Source organism: Pelodiscus sinensis, chromosome 10 (assembly GCF_052426305.1).
Source record: "Pelodiscus sinensis isolate ZL-2025 chromosome 10, ASM5242630v1, whole genome shotgun sequence".
NCBI classification, from domain to species: Eukaryota; Metazoa; Chordata; order Testudines; family Trionychidae; genus Pelodiscus; species Pelodiscus sinensis.
In genome coordinates, this window is record NC_143061.1 from 46,122,665 (window position 1) to 46,138,627 (window position 15,963).

The window sequence follows — 15,963 nt, forward strand, 5'->3', positions numbered from 1 at the left end:
TTTTTTTTTAAAGCTCCTTTTGTCAATTGATCTGAATTGACAGTGGTTTTACAATGCTCATAAATGGCCTATTTTAAAAGGGAACAGCATGTTCTTTTTAATGCATTGTGTAATACTGGGCACAAGCCTCTTTTTCCGGAAATGCTTGGTTACCTAGCAATTACGATAAGAGTAACAAAACACCTGTTTATGTATTACTAAGTTTTGTGCGCCCAAGTTTCGATTCTGAGTTATGTAAGTCCTTTCAGAATGTTTGTAGGTTACCAAGATTTCTGTAGTGGTTACTAAGGGTTCTGTGGTGTTGAGTGTCATTTCTATATCTGCCCTGGTTCTTTTCCCGTTCTATTTTTCTGTTTCTCATCACCTTTTCTTTGACATTCTTGGGTAGTGAGCAAGTTTATAGCAGCATAGTTGTATCCATACAGCTGTGCCACTGTGAACTTGCTTGTGTAGCTGCTCTATGCCAATTGGAGAGAACTCTCCCATCGACATAATTAAACCACCTCCAATGAGTGGCAATAGTTGTGTTGTCAGGAGAGCATCTCCAGTTCACACTGGTGTTTCTGTTGATATAACTTATATTGCTTATGGGGATGCTATTTTTTATTTCACATACTTGAGTAACAAAAGTTACGACGACAGAAGTGCCAGTGTAGGCATAAGTCAAGACCCAAAAATTAAGGCTTTTTCTTTCATATCCTCTTCTGTTTCTGTTCTTTTTTTTTTAGCTTTTTTTCCCCTCCTTCTGGAGTCCTGCAGCATGTTAAGCATTTTTAATTACCCATTTTCTTCTGGCTACAGTAAAGCTCTTTACACATAATCTGCCGAAAAAAGTAAATTTAGTAGATTTGTGTAATCTTACACATTTTCCTTACTAGCCAGCTGCATGTAGAGTGCTTGTAAAAGGATTCACAAGAAAGGCAACTACTGGCTCAATGATGGTGAACTGTTGAAATCTCTTTTCAAATTCTTCCAGAAGTGTTTGAATGTGGATAATGTGACACCCACAAGATCAGTTTTGCTTTGAATGATTTTACAGAACCTATCATTTGAGCCACATGTTTGTCTTTTCCTTGGAACTCAAGATTTAAAATGTTCTATTTGTCAGTGATATCAGCAAGAAAAGCCAAGTCCATTAACCAGCTGGAGTCTTCTAGTTGTTCGAAGTTCTGATTTGTGGATTTCAGAAATTCTTTGATATCTTCAAGTAAGCTTAAAAAACGTGCAAGAACTTTACCTTTGCTCAGCCATCGTACTTCTGCGTGCAAGATAAGATCAGATTGTTTATCATTAACATCTTCCAACAGGGCCTTAAAAAGTTGGTGTTGCAAAGGTTTCGCTCGAATAGAGTTAATTATTTTAATAATGACATTCATGAAATGTTGAAAAGAAAGAACTTTGACGCACAAAGCTTCTTGGTGGATAATGCAATGATAAGACATAGATTTCGGAAAGGATTAATTCTTCTTGCAGAGTGCAATGAATCCATTGGTGCCTCCCATCATTGCTGGTGCCCCATTAGTGATGATCGCAGACTGCTTGTGTAGTGGCATACTAATTGATATTGCATATGATTTGAATAAATTATAGATGTCCTCACATTTTGTTCGCCCTTTCATAGGCAATACTTTTAGTAACTCTTCTTTTACGGTGAAGTCACTAAATACCATCCTCACCATAACTGCCACTGCGCTGTATCCGATATTATTTGTCGACTCATCAAACTGCAGTGAAAACCAGTCACATATTTCCAAGTCATCCTTTAGCTGAGTTTGCATGTTGCTTGAAATTACATGAATCCTCCTCGTAACTTTGTTGTCTGATAACTGCAAGTCTTGTATTGCCGACAAAATCTCATTCCTGTTAGAAAATCCTTGAAACAGGCAATCGGCATCAGTCAAAAATGCTCTTTTCAACAGTTCACCATCTTGAAAGGGTTTTTTCTTCTTTGCAAGCAGATGAGCAATTTTAAAGAAAGCAAAATTGCTGGGAGAGAAGCTGAGCCTTGATTAGGGGTCCTATAAAGGTAGCCTTCTAGTCAGGCAGTGGCATAGATAGCTGCAGCGGCACAGGAGCAAGCAAACAGAGCTGTAAACGGGAGTTTGAGTGGGAGTTTGTAAAGGGAGTTTGGATATTGGGACGTGTTTGGGGTTTGTTTTTGCTGTGGAGGCGGTGTTGTGGTTTGTTTTTGTGTTCACCAGACTAATAGGATTTTGGTGAGAAAGTAGAAAAAACATAGAGGCAGTCGTGGCCAGGGGCCAAGTAGTAGAGAACACAAGGAGGATGATTGGATGTGGTAGCTGTGGTATGTACATGATTCTGGAGGGGGTACCTGAAAGGAGTTTTGTTTTCATGAAGTGCCGCCTGATAGAGCTGATGGAAGAAAAGATCCAAGGACTGGAGATGCAGGTAGAAACTCTGGTCGAGTTTAGAAGGGGGTTTGAGCAGATGATGGAGCAAAGGCATGACGTGGCTGAAGGGGAAAGCTTAGAAAAGCAGATGGAAGCAGGATCAAGGGCCTCAGAGGGGGGACTGCTGGGCGAAGAAAATGGACAGTGGAAGCATGTGACTCAGAGAACCAGGCAGAGGAAAAGATGGGTCAGTGAAGGAAAAATAGAGCTCAAGAACAGGTATGTGGAGCTGGAAAATGAAGAAGGGGTACAGCAGGTAGATAATGAAGATGGAAGGGTAAGGGAGAAGAGTGGCTAGTCCCATAGATAAAGGGGAAGACTTAATGGAGACAACACCAATAATGAGCATTAGGAGGATACAGGATGAGTTAAAGAGGATTACAAGGGTAAATAGGAATGGCAAGGACTTGCAGCCAGAGGAAGCTAGAGATAGACCAGAGAATCACACTGTCACTAGGAAAAGGCAGGTCTATGTGACTGGGGACTCCTTATTGAGAAGAATAGATAGGCCTGTAACCAGAGCTGATCCAGAGAATAGAAGGGTGTGCTGTCTGCCAGGTGCTAAGATACGGGATGTGGAACTGAGGTTGAAGAGGATTATTAAGGGAGCATGAACGAATCCATTGATCATCCTTCATGTAGGAACAAATGATATAGCTAGATTCTCGCTGGAACGAATTAAGGGAGACTATGCTAGGCTGGGGAGGACGCTCAAGGAAATTGAGGCTCAGGTGATCTTTAGTGGGATTCTGCCTGTTCCTAGAGAAGGGCAACTAAGATGTGACAGGATTATGATGATCAATAGATGGCTTAGGCAGTGGTGCTATAAGGAGGGCTTTGGGATGTATGGTCACTGGGAGGCATTTATGGACAGAGGACTGTTCTCTCGGGATGGACTTCACCTAAGTAGGGAGGGAAATAGACTTCTAGGATGGAGGCTGGCTCAACTGATTAAGAGAGCTTTAAACTAGGAATTTGGGGGAGACAGTTGGGAGATGTCCAGGTAATCTCTACGCTGGATTTTAACACTGAGAGGGAGGAAAACGAAGAAAGAAAGGCTAGATCTGGGGGTAGGAGAATGAACATGAGGAAGGGTAGGGTGGATATTAGTCTAATAGATCATATTGGAGGTACAACGTCTGTGCCAAATGGGGTAAAGAATGTGAATGAGGCCAAACAGCAAAAATTAAGATGTTTGTACACCAATGCAAGGAGCCTAGGTAACAAAAAGGAGGAACTAGAGCTATTGGTCCAGAAAGTGAAACCAGATATAGGAATAACAGAAACATGGTGGAATACTAGGCATGACTGGAGTACAGGTATTGAAGGGTACGTGCTGTTTAGGAAAGACAGAAATAAGGGTAAAGGTGGTGGAGTCGCATTGTATATCAAAGATGAGGTAGATTGTAAAGAAATAGAGTGATGGAATGGAGAAGACAGAGTCTGTTTGGGCAAAAATCACATTGGGAAAGAAAACTATCAGATCCTCCCCTGGGATAGTGCTTGGGGGGATAGACCACCAGGATCCAATTTGGATATGGATAGAGACCTCTTTAATGTTTTTAATGAAGTAAATACTCATGGAAACTGCGTAATCATGGGAGATTTCAACTTTCCAGATATAGACTGGAGAACAAGTTCTAGTAATAATAATAGGGCTCAGATTTTCCTAAATGTGATGTGATAGCTGATGAATTCCTTCATCAAGTAGTTGCTGAACCAACAAGGAGGGATGCTATTTTAGATTTGGTTTAGGTGAGTAGCGAGGACCTCCATAGATGAAATGGTTGTAGGGGACAACCTTGGCTCGAGTGATCATGAGCTAATTCAGTTCAAATTAAATGGAAGGATAAACAAATAAATCTGAGACTAGGGTTTTTGATTTCAAAAAGGGCTAACTTTAATAAATTAAGGAAATTAGTTAGGGAAGTTGATTGGACTAAAGAAATTATGGATCTTGAGGTGGAGGAGGCCTGGGATTATTTTAAGTTAAAGTTACAGAAGCTGTCAGAAGCCTGTATCCCAAGAAAAGGGAAAAAATTTATAGGCAGGTGTGTTAGACCAAGTTGGATGAGCAAGTACCTTAGGGTGTGTCTAGACTACATGCCTCCTTCGACGGAGGCATGTAGATTAGCCAGATCGGAAGAGGGAAATGAAGCCGCGATTAAAATAATCGCGGCTTCATTTAAATTTAAATGGCTGCCCCGATCTGCCGATCAGCTGTTTGTCGGCAGACCGGGGCAGTCTGGACGCGATGCCCCGACAAAGAAGCCTTTCTTCATCGACACAGGTAAACCTGGTTTCACGAGGCTTACCTGTGTCGATGAAGAAAGGCTTCTTTGTCGGGGCATCGCGTCCAGACTGCCCCGGTCTGCCGACAAACAGCTGATCGGCAGATCGGGGCAGCCATTTAAATTTAAATGAAGCCGCGATTATTTTAATCGCGGCTTCATTTCCCTCTTCCGATCTGGCTAATCTACATGCCTCCGTCGAAGGAGGCATGTAGTCTAGACATACCCTCAGAGAGGTGATTAAGAAAAAGCAGAAAGCATATAAGGCGTGGAAAATGGGAGGGATCAGTAAAGAAAGTTACCTTATTGAGGTTAGAGCATGTAGGGACAAAGTGAGAGAGGCTAAAAGTCCGGTAGAGTTGGACCTTGCAAAGGAAATTAAAACCAATAGTAAAAGTTTTTATAGCCATATAAATAGGAAAAATACAAACAAAAAAAGAAGAAGTAGGACGGCTAATTACGAAGGATGGAGTAGAAGTTAAGGATAATCTAGGAATGGCCCAATATCTAAACAAATACTTTGCTTCAGTCTTTAATGAGGCTAATGAAGAGTTTAGGGATAATGGTAGCATAACAAATGGGACTAAGGATATGGAAACAGATATTACCATATCCGAGGTAAAAGCCAAACTTGAACAGCTTAATGGGAGTAAATCAGGGGGCCCAGATAATCTTCATCCAAGAATATTAAAGGAACTGGCACATGAACTTGCAAGTCCATTAGCAAAATTTTTAATCTCTAAACTCAGGGGTTGTACCATTTGACTGGAGAATTGCTAATATAGTTCCTATTTTTAAGAAAGGGAATAAAAGCGACCCGGGTAACTATAGGCCTGTTAGTTTGACATCTGTAGTATGTAAGATCTTGGAAAAAATTTTGAAGGAGAAAGTAGTTAGAGACATTGATGCTAATAGCAATTGGGACAAATTACAACATGGTTTTACAAAAGGTAGATCGTGCCAAACCAACCTGATCTCCTGTTTTGAGAAAGTAACAGATTTTTTTAGATAAAGGAAATGCAGTCGATCTAATCTACCTTGACTTTAGTAAGGCATTTGATACAGTAACACATGGGGAATTATTGGTTAACTTGGAAAAGATAGGGATTAATATGAAAGTTGAGAGGTGGATAAGCAACTAGTTAAAGGGGAGACTACAGCGGGTCATATTGAAAGGTGAACTGTCAGGTTGGAGGAAGGTTACTAGCGGAGTTCCTCAGGGATCAGTTTTGGGGCCAATTTTATTTAATCTTTTTATTGCTGACCTTGGCACCAAAAGTGGAAGTGTACTGATAAAATTTGCAGATGACAGAAAGTTGGGAGCTATTGCCAATTCAGAAAAGGATCGGGATATCATGCAGGAAGATCTGAATGATCTTGTAAATTGGAGTGATAGCAATAGAATGAAATTTAATAGTGAGAAGTGTAAGGTTATGCATTTAGGGGTTAACAAGAATTTTAGTTATAAGCTGGGGACACATCAGTTGGAAATAACGGAGGAGGAGAAGGACCTCGGAGTCCTGGTTGATTATAGGATGACTATGAGCCGCCATTATGACATGGCCGTGAAAAAGGCTAATAGGGTTTTGGGATGTATTAGGCGAGGTATTTCCAGTAGGGATAAGGAAGTGTTAGTGCCATTATACAAGGCATTGGTGAGACCCCATTTGGAATACTGTGTGCAGTTCTGGTCTCCCATGTTTAAGAAGGATGAATTCAAACTGGAACAGGTACAAAGAAGGACCACTAGGATGATCCGAGGAATGGAAAACCTGTCTTATGAAAGGAGACTCAAGGAGCTTGGCTTGTTTACCTTAACCAAAAGAAGGCTGAGGGGGGACATGATTGCACTCTTTAAATATATTAGAGGGATAAATATCAGGGAGGAAGAGGAATTATTTAGGTTTACTACCAATGTGGACACAAGAACAAATGGATATAAGCTGGCTAGTAAGAAGTTTAGACTTAAGATTAGACGAAGGTTTCTAATCATTAGAGGAGTGAGGTTCTGGAACGGCCTTCCGAGGGAAGTAGTGGGGGCAAAAGATCTATCTGGTTTCAAGAATAAACTAGATGGGTTTATGAAGGGGATGGTTTGATGAGATAACATGACCTTTGTAACTAATTGACCATTCATTATCAGTGGGAAATAGGTCAATAGAGGGATGATAGGAGTTACTATAGAGAACTTTCTGAGTGTCTGGCTGATGAGTCTTGTCCACATGCTCAGGGTGTAGCTGATCACCATATTTGGGGTCGGGAAGGAATTTTTCTCCAGGGTAGATTGGCAGGGGCCCTGGAAGTTTTTCACTTTCCTCTGTAGCATGGGGCACAGATCACAGCTGGAGGATTCTCTGCATCTTGGGGCCTTCAAAGTATTTGAAGGCTTCAATACCTTAGATATAGGTGAGAGGATTATTCTAGGAGGGGTGGGTGAGATTCTGTGGCCTGCACTGTGCCAGGGGGTCAGACTAGATGATCATAATGGTCCCTTCTGACTTTAAAGTCTATGAGTCTTATAGTAGCACTTTTAGACTTTACCCCTTGTCTAGTGAAAACAGATTGCTGGGCAGATAGGTTTGATTTGGGTTGATTAATTTTCTTGTTTCTCAACTCAGATTTAAATGGATGGCTAATGTCAAAAGAGCTCTGATTAGTTTGAAAATGGTGTTCGACATTGTTTTTTCGGCGCTGCAATAGTACCACCACACAATAAGCAAACACATTTCCCTTTATTGTCAATAAAACAGTAGGATTCTTTCCACTCTGCGTTGAAATAATATGTACATTGTCTTTTATTTGAACCACTCATTTTGGGCAAAATGTTATAAAAATAATAAATCGCAAAGCACGATAAAACAGCAGTATCAGTCACGGGCAGATGAGAGTTTTGCGGGGCCAAGGCAGCACAATTTCACAGGGCTCCCCCCTTTGGAGAAAAAAATAGAAAAAAGGCGTCAAATGTGAAATTGAAGGCTATTTTCATATTAAACGTGAATTGGGTAAATTTGATAGAAACTTAATTTAGTTGGATAATTTTAATTTTAATTATATTGTAATTCAATTTTAAACAAAATTCTGCATTAATAAAAGAGGGGGGATGTCCAACTGTTGAGCAAAAAAAGCACCCCCTCCTCCCCCCCCAAAAAATCATGGCACCTTTAAATCTCACACTCCCTTCCACATGGCAGGGGAAGAATGTCCCAAGTGGCTTTCCAACTGAGAGAAACTGAAAATTCCAGACATTTTACTGGAGGGTGGGGGGGGGGGGGCGGTCTGGCCAGAAGTTTGGATTGTGCCTCAGGGCAGGGGATTGGGGTGCAGGGTCTGGGAGGAGAGTTCTGTGGGTGAAGATATCAAAGCGGGAGTACCTGGGGGGGGGGGGGGCCGGACACTTACTAGCGAAACGTGCTGCTCTCCTGTTTCTCCCACAGCAGCTGCCTGGCCATGTGCTTGGGGATTGGTGGGCTCCTGCAGCTTCCATTGTCCAGGTCTGGCCAATGGGCTTGTGGGGGGGGGGGGGGCCGGAAGCAGCAATGAGGGACTTCCCCCTGCCGGCTCGCAGCCCCTGCACCACAAAGGGCCCCACCATGTCTGTTTTCTGTGGGGGGAGCTGTTACTGCCTCACGTCCGGACCCGACCAGCGTGGAGGTTTGCTCTGGCTGCTGAAGCACCTGCGCGGGCTATCTGCTGTGGTGGGGGTGGGGCTTGAGCCTCCAAAACGCCGTGTTGGGCTCTCTCGCAGGCCCCAGGCTGCTGACCCTGCTCTAAGCAGGGGTGGATGTGAGTAGTTTTAAAACGCCGGCGCGGGTGCACGTAAATGCCCCGGCGGGCGCCATGGCACCCGCGGGCACTGTGTTGGGGACCATGGTGCTAGACAATAATGACCTCCTGTGGATCAGTGCATGACGGTTCTGTGGATCTCCCCTACCTCATGCTGCCTCCTACAGAGGCAGCACAGGGGAGGGGGAAGCTGGTTTAGAAGTCGGTTCCCCCCCTCCCACCTCTGCGCTGCTGCCTCTATCAGGGGAGGCTGCGGCAAAGCAGCCTCTGTCCGTTGCTGTGCCCTCTGAGGACAGGGGTTGGTCCATAGTAGCAGCCCCATATGCCGGGTTGAGGGGTGGGTAGGAATCCGAACTCCTTGCAGACAAGGGCTGCTGGCATGGACCAGCCTCTGTCTACAGTGAGCTTGGACCCTCTATGGACAGAGGCTGCTGCCACCCTGTGCTGCTGCCTCTGCAGTGTGTAGTAGCAAGGTGCTCCCCCAGAGTGGGGCCTGGACTGCGCTGGCTGCCAGCCTTGTCCCTGGAGACTATCGAATAGTTATGTAACTGCTGAGATTTCATGCAATATCTAACATCCCTAGTGTGTGGTACAGAGCACAGCATGCAAACTGAATTGCCTAAAATGCAGATATTGTGGAGGTGAGGTAGTGGATTTGGTACAGGGTTGCGATGGGGATTGATTTGAACCAAGGCACTTTAAAACATTGATTTGAATCACAATTTAAAGCAGCAAGAAAAATCATTGGTTGAAATCAAGTTTCCCACTGATACTTTTCCCATGTATTTATTAAATAATAGTACAAATTTAATCACTACAATATGTTTATTTACAACATTTACAGCAATTTACAACATTGAGGGGTGTGTATTGTGTAACTTTTTTTAGATAACATGATTTTTATTTATTTTAGAACTAGTACATAATACTCAAGTGGAGTATTATGCTGGAGATGCAGCGGCATATTGGGAATGTTAACTGAATTACACGCTCATACACAATAGCACTTATTAAACAGAATTTAAATGTTATATACATGTTTCACATTTGCAGTTGCAGCAGTCTCTTGATTTGCCGGTTGACAACTTTAACCTTCAACCAACCTTAAACCCTTTTAAAATTTGAAAATTTTATTAATTCTGACAAGTTATCATAACACTAAATGTATGGTGGTGTTAAAATGTCTATAACTAGCTCTCATCTTCCTCACTTTCACTGTCATTTTTATTCATAGACTGAAACAGAAATACGAGTTTTCCTGCTTTTTCAGCTCCCAGTTGATTTTAGATTTGAGTGAATAATACCAAATGATGAAAATATTTTCTCTGTGCCTGCAGAGGAAGCTACTGCTGTGAAAAGTTGGCTTAGCAACTGAAGGAACTCTGTTTCATGGTGCCTGGCCAATGATTTCCACCAATTCAGGGGAGTGACTTCGTTCAAAACATCATCAGCAAACATGTATTAATTAAATGGTTTCATTCCAGTCCAAAAATGTATTATGACTTCCGTTCTCGAGGATTGATTCTGAGATGTCCATGCCATGGCAGTAGCGGCATCTTCAAAAGTTAGGCATCCACCTTTATAATTGGGGTTGAGTACATACACAAGAAAATGAGGTGAAGTTTGTGCTTGATTCATTTGCTTCTTTATTGCCTGCAATTTGAAAAAAGAAATACTTCACAAGAAAGTTAATGTCTCAAGTGCCTTCAAAATTTCAACAGCATCAGGAATGCAGCAGAAATTTCTCTGAAATGTAAGGCATGAGAACAGCTGCATTGGATCAGACTAAAAGTCCATCTAGCCCAGTATCCGGTCTGCTGACAGTGGCCAATACCAAATGCCCCAGAGGGAGGGAACACAACAAGTAATCCTTATGTGATCCCTCCCCTGTCACGTATTTCCAGATAAAACAGAGGCTAGGGACACCATTCCCACCCATTCTTCAATGGACCTAACCTCCATGAATCTGTCTCTATTTGAACCCTGTTAAAGTCCTAGTCTTCACCACATCCTCTGGCAAGGAGTTCCACAGCTTGACTGTGCTCTGAGTGAAGAACAACTTCCTTTTGTTTTAAACTTGCTCCCTATTAACTTCAGTTGGTGACCCCTAGTTCTTATATTGTGGGAATAACTTTTCTTTACTCACTTTTTCCACACCAGTCATGATTTTATAGACCTCTATCATATACCACCTTAGTATCTTCTTTTCTAAGCTGAAAAGTCCAAGTCTTTTTAATCTCTTTTCATACTGACCCTTTTTTTGTTGCCCATTTCTGAACCTTTTCCAAAGCCAATATATCTTTTTTTGAGATGAGGCGACCACATCTATATGCAGTATTCAATATGTGGGTGTACCATGGTTTTATATAGAGGCAATAAATATTCTCTGTCTTATTCTCCATCTCATTTAAAATGATTCCTAAAGTTCTATTTGCGTTTTCAACTGCTGCTGCACCCTGAGTGGATGTTTTCAGAGAACTATTCGCAATGACTCCGAGATCTCTTTCCTGAGGAGTTATAGCTAAATTAGTCCTCATCATATTGAATGTATAGTTGGGGTTATTTTTTCCAATGTGCATTACTTTGCATGTATCAACGTTAAATTTAATTTGCCATTTGTTGCCTGTTTGCTTAGTTTCTTGAGATGTTTTTGAAGCTCTTCACAGTCTGCTTTGGTCTTAACATTCTTGAGCAGTTTGGTATCATCTGCAAATTTTGCCACCTCACTCTTTACCCTTTTCTCTAAATAATTTACAAATAAATTGAATAGGATTAGTCCCAGGACATACCTTTTCAGTATCCTGAGCATATCCTCTGCATTTCTCTTTAATCCAATGTTAGATAATTTAGATGAGATACTTCCATCCGTTTAATCCGTTTTCTTCACAAAGATCATGAGAACAGGCCAATTCTCAATAAATTGTTCAAACCAATCAATCACAGAAATCCATCGAACATCTTGAGGGAGAGTTAGTTTGGAAGAGAAGACGTACTTATGAATTGACTAAAACAGTGTTTCTTAAACTATGTTCCACAGAACACTGGTGTTCCGTGAACAACTCACAGGTGTGCTGCGACCTCTTCTTTGTTTTTGTTACTTCTGTGTTTTTGTCTTTTTTTTTTTTTTTTTTTTTTTTTGGTCTGGCAATTTTTTTAAGACAATTTTCATAGGTGTTCCGCATAAAAAAATTATTTTTGTTTGATGTTCCGTGTTCTCAAAAAGTTTAAGAAACACTGGATTAAAAGAATGCATCTACAACAGAGGAGTTTGAGAAGGAGATCCCTCTGCTGAACGAACAAGGTGTGAATGCTAACTTTGGGGTGAGTGAGTCTTTTATTAGTTGCATTCTGCTTTTCTTTTTTTTTTTAGTTCTGTTACTATGTCAATTGGGATTGAGTGTCTGGGGAGTTTTTGAGCGTTTCTTCTCTTGATCAGCTTCAGTTAGCCTTCTGATCACTGTCCTGCTGTGTGGTAGGGCTGACTTGGAAAGACCAGGAGGAGCTAGCAATCAGGAACAGCTTGTAAGAGGGAGTCCTAGTACTACCAGTATTGTTAGAAAGAGCCACATCACCTGTGCCAACTCTGCTCTGCTCCCTCCGGGGTCCAGGCCAGATTGACCCGAGTTGCTTCCACCTGCACCGATAGCCAGACTAACCGCCTGACCATGGATGTCTCTATCCAGATCCTGGTATGATTTTTTTTTTTTTTTTTTCAGAGACTGGTTTGCATCTCTTACTTACAGAAAATCAGGCAGGGAGAACCATCCCTGCTGGTGGAATGTCTCAGGAAGCAGGTGAGAGAACTACAGGAGGAAGTGGCTGGGCTCAGGAGCATCCATGCCCATGAGGAATTCCTGTGTCTGTGGGACACTGGCAGCTGGTTACTTCTGGCAGCAGATAGTGCTCTGCCCCGCTCCCAACCACCCAGTGTGGTACTGGAGAACTGTTACTCTGTCCTGGCAACAAGAGATGAGGAATTACTTTCTAAAATGGAGGAGAAGCCATGTACCCCCAAAGCAAGAAGGTCTGCAGCCCCCCACTCCCAAGAAGAAACATAGGATTGTAGTGATTGGAGATTCTCTTCTGAGGGGGACAGAGGCACCAATCTGTTGTCCTGACATGGCATCCCAGGAGGTATGCTGTCTGCAAAAGACCCACCATAGTTAAGATGTTATGGAGGAATTGCTGACTGTCATCTGGCCTCTGAATACTACCCCATGCTACTCATGAGAAATGACCTTGAGCAGATGAGACTCATAGAAATACAGAACTGGAAAGGACCTTGAGAGGTATTCAGGTCCAGATTCGTGTACTCACAGCAGGACCATGTGCCATCTAGATCATTCCTGAGCAATGTTTATCTAACCTACTCTTAAATATCGTCAGTCATGGAGATTCCGCAACCTCCTTGGGTGCTTAACCACCCTGACGGTTAGAAAGTTGAATAGTCACTCAACTACCCAATTAGCCTAGGCTTGTTGAGTAGTCGACTACTTGACTAGTCACTTATATCCCTAGCTCAGAGAATAGTCGTGGCAAATAATTAAAGGAGTAAAAAACATACCTTAGGCCATGTCTACACTACTAGTTAAGGTCAAGTTTATTAAGATTGATTTCTGGTCATCGGATTTTGTGAAGTCAAAGCCCTGTGTCCCTCACTATGGGGAAGAATCCAATGTAGGTCGAAGTAGTGAGTCCCCATTAGGGAGACTGCCATCAACTTTGAGAGTGATGTACTATCAGTAGCTATCCCACAGTGCCTGTGCTGCTTCACATTCTGAATTATGCTCCCGCTTCATGCTGGGACCAAAACTGTGCAGTAGGTGGTTCTGGATTCATGTTGTCAGCATTCTATAATGCACTCATCTACTCCCTTGCCTGAGATGAGTTGGATACAGTCTTTTCATGCCTTTTTTGGCTCTGGTTAGCCTTCAGGATGTTATTGGATAGTTGACTAGTCCTTAAGCAAATGCTTATTGGATAGTTGACTTGACTAGTTAACCCCCCATTTGCTGCCTCTGTTAGAGGCAGCAGGGGAGAGGGAGAGGGAATACTTCAAGGCGGTAGCAGCTGTGCAGCGCTGCCCCTTCGAAATGCTGCCTCAGTGTTTCAAAGTGGTAGAGCTGCACAGCTGATCCTGGGTTCCGTGAGGGTGCTTCTGGGGACTCAAAGCTGACATGCCCGCATGCAGCTCGGAGTTAGTGGGACTTCCTGGTGGCCCTGGGCTGCATGCAGAGTTCTGCATTCCTCCTTTGAAATGTACAAGAGTCTCATCGACTACTCGATTAGTAAATTAACTGATAGTTAATATCCTTAGTTAGCCATGCAGATGCCGTTGTAATGCGAGCAAAGATCCTGTTTTGCATCAAACCATTGTGGTGGTGATGTCTACCTTGATGTGCCTAATGGTTCATTGTCGAGAGCATACACTTGTCTCTCTACCAGGGCAAGGATGAATCTTAGAATCCCATGCACTTGCTGTACAGGTAAGCCCTTGTGTTGATGGAAATAGCAAAACGCTGTGTTCTCGTGCCACGAGACAAGCACAAACTAGTGGGACTGCATTGTGATGCAGGTATGGGACAATTAGCAGTGGCTGTAAAGCTTCCAAATGTGCATGGCCACTTTCATGGAACTTTGCAGATAGCTTTCCCCTGACCTGAAGCACAGGGACACCAGAATAAGATTTGCTCTGACTGTGGAGAAATGCGTGCCAGTGGCTTTGTGGAAGTGTGCAATGCCAGACAGCTACCGGTCAATTGGGAATGATTATAATGATCCCATATGACCAGGGGCTACTGGCGAGGAAGGACATTAAGAGGGGCACTGGCCACATGACCGCCCCACTACATGATTCTCCCTGTACCATCCCAAGGTCCAGGGAGGGCCAAAACAAATCCCCCTCTGCCCAGACCTTGGCTATCGCCATCCCTGCTGTGCTTTCTCTCTACCTCTTACCTGCCTTTGCTCGTCACCATTCCACCTCTACCCCAGGCCTCCACCTAAGGATGTCCCTTGTTAGCACTAGCACGGTCTGGCCCCAGCGGCAGTCTCTCCCCCTCCCTCACATACACACTCACTGTCAGTGAACGTGGGGCAGAGAAGCAGAGTTACCTAGCTGCAGCCTGCTCTACTCCCCCAGCTGCTGGCTGTGTTGCCCTGTTTCCCACAAGTGAGCGTGGGGTAAGAAGAGACAATCCCATTCTTCCCAGAGTGATGCAGATGGGGGAGTGGAAACTTACTGCTCCATTTCCCGTCCTTCCTGCCGGGGCCAGGCTCTTCCTAATCCCCCTCTCCTGGCTAGCTCCCCTGGGCCACCCAGATGCTCTGGCTCCTTGCTCCTTCTGCCTTTGGTAGGAAGATGCATGACCCTTCGTCCCTAATTATGTGTTGCCCCGCATCTGACCTTGGAGTATATGAATAGCCTTATCTTGAATAAAAAAAAAATTAAATGAGTGAAAATGCAAACTCTCTTGATTTAAAAGGGAGTTTGAATGGTTTGTGGTGAAAAATGCAAAATCTACTGAATGTGTGTATAACCTTAGAGTTACAAGTATATAATAACATAATGTTGTGAAAAGAATATAACTTAGTCTGCACAAGTTGTCCCAGGTTGTCTTTGGCCTGTGTGGAAATGTGCCTGTGAACAGGCTGCAAGAAGCTTGTCACTCATCAGCAAATTTCTCTGTGCAGTGCTGTTCCTAAGAAAAGAAAGGGAACAAAAGAAAATGCTGAATATGATGGTAATGATGATCTAAAGCTGCTGTTAAAGATGAAAGGAGAATAGAAAAGTGAGAGAGAAAAATATTTGAGGATGTTCATAAGCCTTGGAAAAAAATTTTAAGTGACTAGAGACTTCATTGGTTTTTGTCCAAAAAGTCCGGTAATGTTATTTTTATCACTACATTTTTTGTGTGTTCTCTCTCTGTCTGTCGATTGACAGACAGAGAGAGAGAACACACAAAATGTAGTGATAAAAATAACATTACCGGACTTTTTGGACAAAAACCAATGAAGTCTCTAGTCACTTAAAAAATTTGTGACCAGTCCATAGATCTTCAGAGAACTTGACAATGAACAAACATCAAATTAAAAAAAAAAAACCTTTGAAAATAGTTAGTCTCTCTTTAAAAAAAAAAAAAAAAAAAGCATCCCCGCCATGTATTTTAAATTTTACACTACTGCCCTATTATGTCCATAACATTAAAAATTTTAATTTTTAAAATTAAACTGAACTGAGAAGTAAATTAGCACAATTTGAAGTGCCTGTTTCACTCCAGCTTGTTGATCTCTGATATGGTTTCTTTCTTTTTTTTTTTAAACTTATGAAGATTATGGTTTTTTTTTTAATAATTCTAAAAATTCAGGTCTGTCCCAGACTGCAAATATGAGAGGTTCAAAAACAATAAGAGGAGAGACTTGTATTTCAGAATAATTGCTTCAGCCTGGAAAACAATAGCCTTTGAATGTTCTTTAAA

The 15,963-nt window shown here is 42.5% G+C and overlaps 1 protein-coding gene and 1 long non-coding RNA gene across 10 annotated transcripts in view; one reads left to right on the forward strand and one right to left on the reverse strand.

Moving 5' to 3' along the window:
- PER2 (period circadian regulator 2) overlaps window positions 1–15,963 on the forward strand; it is a 136,285-nt gene that overhangs the window by 7,458 nt on the left and 112,864 nt on the right. For 2 of the 9 annotated variants that reach the window (XM_089780871.1, XM_089780875.1), the window contains exon 2: window positions 12,202–12,279. The exons of 5 other annotated variants lie outside the window; for them this stretch is intronic. The gene's annotated coding sequence lies outside the window, so the exon portion shown is untranslated. Of the gene's footprint in view, window positions 1–12,201; window positions 12,280–12,481; window positions 12,620–15,963 lie in introns of those variants that run through there. 2 more of the 9 variants (XM_089780870.1, XM_089780874.1) reach the window with 1 other exon arrangement.
- The window catches only part of LOC106732224 (uncharacterized), a 78,947-nt gene continuing 72,335 nt past the window's right edge, over window positions 9,352–15,963 (reverse strand). The window contains exons 3-4 of the long non-coding RNA XR_012906197.2: window positions 12,227–15,186; window positions 9,352–10,138 (exon numbers count right to left, since the gene is read on the reverse strand). This is a non-coding gene — a long non-coding RNA (uncharacterized LOC106732224). The remainder of the gene's footprint in view (window positions 10,139–12,226; window positions 15,187–15,963) is intronic.